General features: G+C 47.2%; 1 protein-coding gene across 1 annotated transcript in view; it reads left to right on the top strand.

The window, feature by feature from the left end:
• Nucleotides 1–3,782: 3,782 nt before the first annotated feature.
• Nucleotides 3,783–6,000, top strand: part of ZFHX3 (zinc finger homeobox 3) — a 288,226-nt gene continuing 286,008 nt past the window's right edge. Inside the window, exon 1 of the mRNA XM_064273831.1 lies at nt 3,783–3,841. The gene's annotated coding sequence lies outside the window, so the exon portion shown is untranslated. The remainder of the gene's footprint in view (nt 3,842–6,000) is intronic.

Below are 6,000 nucleotides of genomic sequence, written 5' to 3'. Positions count from 1 at the left end.
ATATTTCTATATTATATTTGCAAAGAAGTGGCTTCAAAGAGATCTGAAAGCACAAACCCCAGCCAGAGAACACAGGAAAAGCTCTGTACAGTACCTGCATTGATGTACACCTGGTATGTTTGCACGCATATATATACTCACACACAGACGCACAGACATCTAAAGTCATTCAAATGTATATTTATATGACCCTTCATGCATATTTTTGTGTATATACACACACACATGCATTTGAGCAAGAGACAGAGAAATGTACACAGGAATGCAAGATTTAGCCTACCTTCTACTTTACCTCCCTACTGTAAATAAAAAACAGCCTGGTCTAAAATTTTCTGCCCTCTTTCCAGCTAAATGAAGGATTTAGATTCTGAATTTTTTGGTTCCTTTTTTTTTTTTTACTTTGTATACGAAATAATCCATACAGATGCTAGATTACTGCTTAAGCATTTTTCAGTCATATAAGCTTAGTACCTCTCCTCCTTATAACAAATTCACTCAGTAAAATTAGCATAAATATTTACCAGATTAAGCTGACATTTTCCTATATTGCAACATGAAATACATTTATATCCAGAATTTCCCCCAAATAACCTATACCAATGGACATACTGACTTCCTTCGCATTTTGTATAAGGAAACAAGCTGTCACTTTGCCTCTAGTACTATTCACATTTTTAAAAAGAAAATAAATACCATTTTAGTCATTTTTCAAGATCTACAAGGAGAAATTCTGCTATATTAAAAAAAACTAACAGATTTATGAAGATTCATGAAGACAGATAAATAGGAAAAAAAAAAAAAAAGCTCCTGAGGGTCTGAAAATTTTTCCTTACCTGATATATTATGGAAAAATTCAGAATTTACCAGTCTTCCTTCAGTCGGCTACATTTTACACTGACCTGCACTTTGAACTGAAAAAAAAAAAAAAAAAGATTAACTGTTGGCAATGAAAAATTTAAAATAATAATCAGAAACCGGACAAACTGAAGGTAAAAATATACAATGGCTACAATAAAGATAAATATTTATTTAATGAAAGTAGAAGTTGTGTTTGGACTGTAGGAATGTTTCATCCTTCCCGTTAAAAAAAAAAAAAAAAAGCAAGAAAGAAAAAAGCCAGAGTCTTTGCAGGCTCCTGGAGAGTTCCCATTGTCCTGGGCTATCGAGAGCCCAGAATGGCATTAACCTCACAAAAGACACATTGTGCAGGGGACAAAAAAAAAAGCCCCTTCTTCTACAATAACTTTTAGCTTTTTTATTTTTAGAAAATGACAAAGGTTTTGCAAGCACTGACTGGTGAAACCTGTAGCAAGTCAGGCTGGACTTGGCTTTATTGATCAGCTGTCCCGCATGGAAAAGCAGCCAGGAAAAGTTTGAATGGCAACCCACGTTTGGCTCATAGAGAGGAAACCCCCGATTTTTCTAAATGTATTTTCTTTTTTTTTCCTAAATAAAACAGCATTATTCCTACAGTGAATTCAGAAGGATTAGATGAGGTAACCATGCAAAATCCTAAACCGGTTTTCTCCCCTTAGTCTTGACTAAGAAGCTGGATGCCCTAAGAACACTGGGAAATCTCTCAAAATGAAGAATTACTTTCTAATCAAACAGATTTCCCGATTAATCCCCAAATTCCTTCTGAAATAAAGCATTCAGCTAGACTAGGGCAAAACAATTTTTTTTTTAAGAGAAATAAGTTTTAAGCACTTGCTTTCTGTACCTGATGTTCAGGGTTTACTAATAATGCCTTAAAAAAAACAAAAATGTTGTTTTTGCATTTGTTTGCAGATCACTTGAAGTGCAAATTGCATTTTATTCCAGACAGTGTAATTTCAGTGGTACTAGTTCATATTTAGAAGTTACATAAATACATACTCATCATTAAAAAAAAAATCTATTGCAGTAGCAGTGACGCTGAGGCTAGAACTTGAAGGGGGGGGTTAGAGAAAAAGGGAGAGAGACACACTTGTTCTTCCTGCGTTTGTTTGCTTGCGTTTTGGAGGTACCATGTACCCGCCTAAGTGACGGCTTTGATGTACTGGGAATCGGTACAGTAGCAGGGTCCCTGGCTGCTGTCTTTGATTCCAGGGATCTCCTTTGGGCTCTGGTGGGATGTACCGCTCCTTGTCTTTATCTGAAACCCATCCTCTCATTTCAAGCCCTTTGGCTTCAAGACTCTGCTCCAAACTCTTAGAGGTAGCTGTAAGTTTTTTTTTTTTTTTGGCATTAGGGAAGGGGTATGTAATTCCCCCCCCCTTCTACCCTCTAGACCTTTCCTCGCTATTTAAGCATATTGGCTTTCTTTCTTACGAATTTAGTCTGAAATTATTTTTCACTGCCTTTATTACATCCCTGCTTTTGATGGCAAAATAGCTTCCTGTGTTTTGAAAACATCTGCTTTCCAGGTTTTACACGAGAAAATTGATTTTACTTTTCTCTCAAGTCCTGCAAGGTAGAAAGTTGGACTTGTTTCCAAGTGCAACTTTTCCTTTTCTTGTCTTTCCTAAAGTTACCCCCCTTCAGTTCTGATTCACCTTCCCCCTTTTATTTCTTCTAATCATCACTCCCCTGTACCCCTCTCCTGAAGAACCAGAGAAGATTGATTTCGTCTTATTTCAGAAGACAAAATTCACACGCATATATATTTTTGTCTATAGACTATGGTACGTGTTAAAGTTTTCTCTGTGTTTTCTTCATTCCTCCTGATTTGGAGGGAGGTAATTTTCTTCCGTTAAAAAAAAATCTCAGATTTGCAATTTAAAGTGGTCTCTATTCTAAGTCTCTGCTGCTTCTCTGCTCTTTCACTTGAACCTCTGCTTTAAGCTGTCCCACTCCATTACTGCCGCCCCCTTTGCTCCTCTTCTTTGAAGATTCTCTCTTCCTATTTAATTTAAACATTGCTGTATTTGCAAAAAAAAAAAGAAGAAAGGAAAGAAAAAAAATCTTTAAAAAATCATAGCCAGGTTCTTATTGTTGCTTCTCTGGATTTCACTTCTCGGTGTGCGTGTGCGTGTGTGCGTGTGTGTCGTGTGTGTGTGTGTGTGTGTGTATTTTTAATACATGCATAAACTTTTGGTGCCTCTCTCCCTCTTCCTGGGCTCTTCTCCCATCCTCTCTTCCTGCTCTCCTTGCCCTGCTCATCACTTTCCCCTGTTTTTTTTTTTTTTTTTTTCCACCCTTCCTCCCCTCTGCCTCCCTCCACCTCCCCCTTTTCTTTTTTGCTGAATCTTATTGATCCAGAAGGTGGCTAATTAGCCCTTCCCGTCGTGCCTGGGTAATGAAGCACATGCGCACTGAATTAATCACAGCCATTTTTTGCAGGAAACTAATTAGCAGAATAAAGATCCAAAGACTTTTTTTTCTTTTCACTCATCAGCTCCCACTTCCAGCGCGTCCCCTCCGACCGCTGCAGCCGCCGCCTCCTCCTCCTCCTCCCGGCCGCAGCCGCCGCCGCCGCCGCCTGCTTTGCATCCCAATTACAGCCTAGAGCCGCTGCCGCCGCCGCCGCCGCTTCTCCTCCGTGGCCCCTGCCCGCTCCGGGGGCTGTAAACTCCCCGCCAACCATGCTGCTCGGCGGCAGCGGCGGCGGCGGCTCCGGCTCCCCGGCTGCGGCCGCCTCCCGCCCCGGGCTCCGCCGAGCGCGCTCCAGCTCCGCCGCCGCCGCCGCCGCCGCCAGCAGCGCGTCCTCCGCCGCCGCCGACCCCCGCCAGCCGCCGCTGCTGCCTTGATGGGCTCCGCGGCCCGAGCGCCTCTTTTCGGGATTAAAAGCGCCGCCAGCTCCCGCCGCCGTCGCCGCCGCCAGCCGCGCCGCTGCAGCCGCCGCCGCCGGAGAAGCAACCGCGTAAGTGGCAACTTTTCCCTCTTTTTTTTCCCGCCGCCGCCGCCGCCGCCTGCTCCTCCTCCTCCTCCCGCCGCCGCCCGGACGCGGGGCTCCTCGGGGCGCCCGGGCTGCTTTGCATGGGGCTCGTCCTGCCCCCTCCCGGCTCCCGCGCCCGGCCGCCGCCGCCCGCGCTCCCCGCGCCCTGCTCGCTCGCTGCGTCCCGCTCGCCTTCCCCCTGCGCCAAACTTTCTCTTTCTCTTCTTCCTCCTCCTCCCGCCGCCGCCGCTGCCGCCGCCGAGCCCGGCCGCCCCCTCCTCCTCGGCCCCCGCGCCGCCGCCGGCCGCCAGCGACCCCCGGGAGGGTGGAGGCGCCCGGGGCGAGGCCCGTGCGGCGAGTTTGGAGGCGCCGCCGGGCAGGGCCGGCCGGGGCGCGGGCCGAGGGCGGGAGGGCGGCTGGGGTCCCGGCGCCGAGACAAAGGCGGTGGCCGGCGGGGGGGGGGGGGGTCCGCGGGCCAAGCGCCCCCGCCCCCGTCGCCCCGGCCCCCAACTTTGCCCCACCCCGAGCGGCGCCGGGGCCCCGGGCTGAGCCACCGCGTGGGGCGCGCACCCTGCCGGGAGCAGCCGCCACCGCTGGCCGGGCGGGTGCTTTCCGCGCGGGGGTTCAACTTGCCGGGGACGCGGGAGCCGGGCTGGAACCTGGGGTCCGGGAGAGGGGCGAGGCGGCTGCCCCAGCCTCTACCTGCGCGCTCCCTGCCCTGCCCCACTGGCAGCGCCGCGAGCACGCAGAGGGGGCTCTGCCCTGGACACTAGGGGCTCCCGGGGGTTCGGGGCTTCGCCGCAGGCCAAGGCGAGACCTAGCCTGGTGGCCGGCCTCTCCCGGGCCAACTGAGTTGAGATACAGAGGAGGACTTTTTTTTTTCCTCCTCGCGCGAGTCTGGGTTTGTTTACGTTCTATTCCCCACTCTCACCCTTCAGCCGACTCCACTCCTTTTCTCCACTAATGCAAAAACCATATTCCTGCGTTTTATGTTATGCATTTTAATATACGTTCTTTTGCATAACTGTTGCAGGGTATTGTACGCAGGTGTATTTAAGTTGTGTATGGATCGAGCATTCCATGCTTCTTTTGTAAGGGTTAAAGTAAAAAAATGTATTTTATATGTATCTGCAAATTAATCTGTTGCTCAGAATCTGACTTTTGCAATGTGTTGTGCAATTCCTTCGACTGTGGCAAATTGTCCGATTACAAGTGCTTTCAAAAATGACCCACTCTTAACTTTTCCCCCTTGTTGCTTTGAAGTAGGGTAAATATGACGATTTTTATTGATCTTAATTATTGAAACTTGATCTAAGGACTGTATGGAAGAAAGAGAGTGATTGCCTTATTCTGGCTTCCAGTTCTAGTGACTTTTAAAAGGGGTTTTGTTAAGTACCTTTGAAGAATATGACGTACGGTGATCCCTTGGATGTAATGCAAATTACAGAACATAAAATCACTTTGAAATGAAAAAAAAAAAAGACTGGAGCCCTTTCAGTGGGTACACATGAGGATTTATTATTATTTTTCTTTTTTTGATTTTTAAAAAAACCTTCTTTGAGAGAATGGTTAGTTAGGACCAACTTATTTGGCGGTCCTCGGGCAGAGAGGCTTGGGAAATGGAGGAGGGGAGCGGATTGATCACCATCTGCATAATCAATAGGGCAGCGTGCTGCAGTCGTGTACCTACATTTACTGTAAATTCCTACAATCTCTGCAGACTGGGTGCTCAGTGTGTCTCGCTCGGCTTCCTAGATCAGGTTTAGAGGCGGTACAACTAGAATTTACAGCCCCGACCTCTGGAACAAAATACAAGTCCACAAGAGACTGCTTCATTTTAAAATTCCTTCATATTACTGTGATTTTTCTGTGAATCTGTTTACATGTGGGGGTCTCAGGTACTGATCCCCCAAAGTATAGGTAGGCTGTAGATTGGGGGGAGTGGGGAGTATTGGGGGTTTAGGTGGTGGGAATTCGCTTATTGAATTAGCACTTGGGGGCCCACTTCTCATGTTAGATTTAACTGGTGTGAGTAATTTAGGTTTTACGAATATAAGAGAGTGTAATACCGTGGAGATTAAAGCAGTGTCACAAGTAAGGGATCTGTGTGTGTATGTGCGTGTGTGTGTGTGTGAGAGAGAGAT

This window comes from Loxodonta africana, chromosome 21 (genome assembly GCF_030014295.1).
Source record: "Loxodonta africana isolate mLoxAfr1 chromosome 21, mLoxAfr1.hap2, whole genome shotgun sequence".
NCBI classification, from domain to species: Eukaryota; Metazoa; Chordata; class Mammalia; order Proboscidea; family Elephantidae; genus Loxodonta; species Loxodonta africana.
This window is presented reverse-complemented; position numbering and strand designations above follow the sequence as displayed.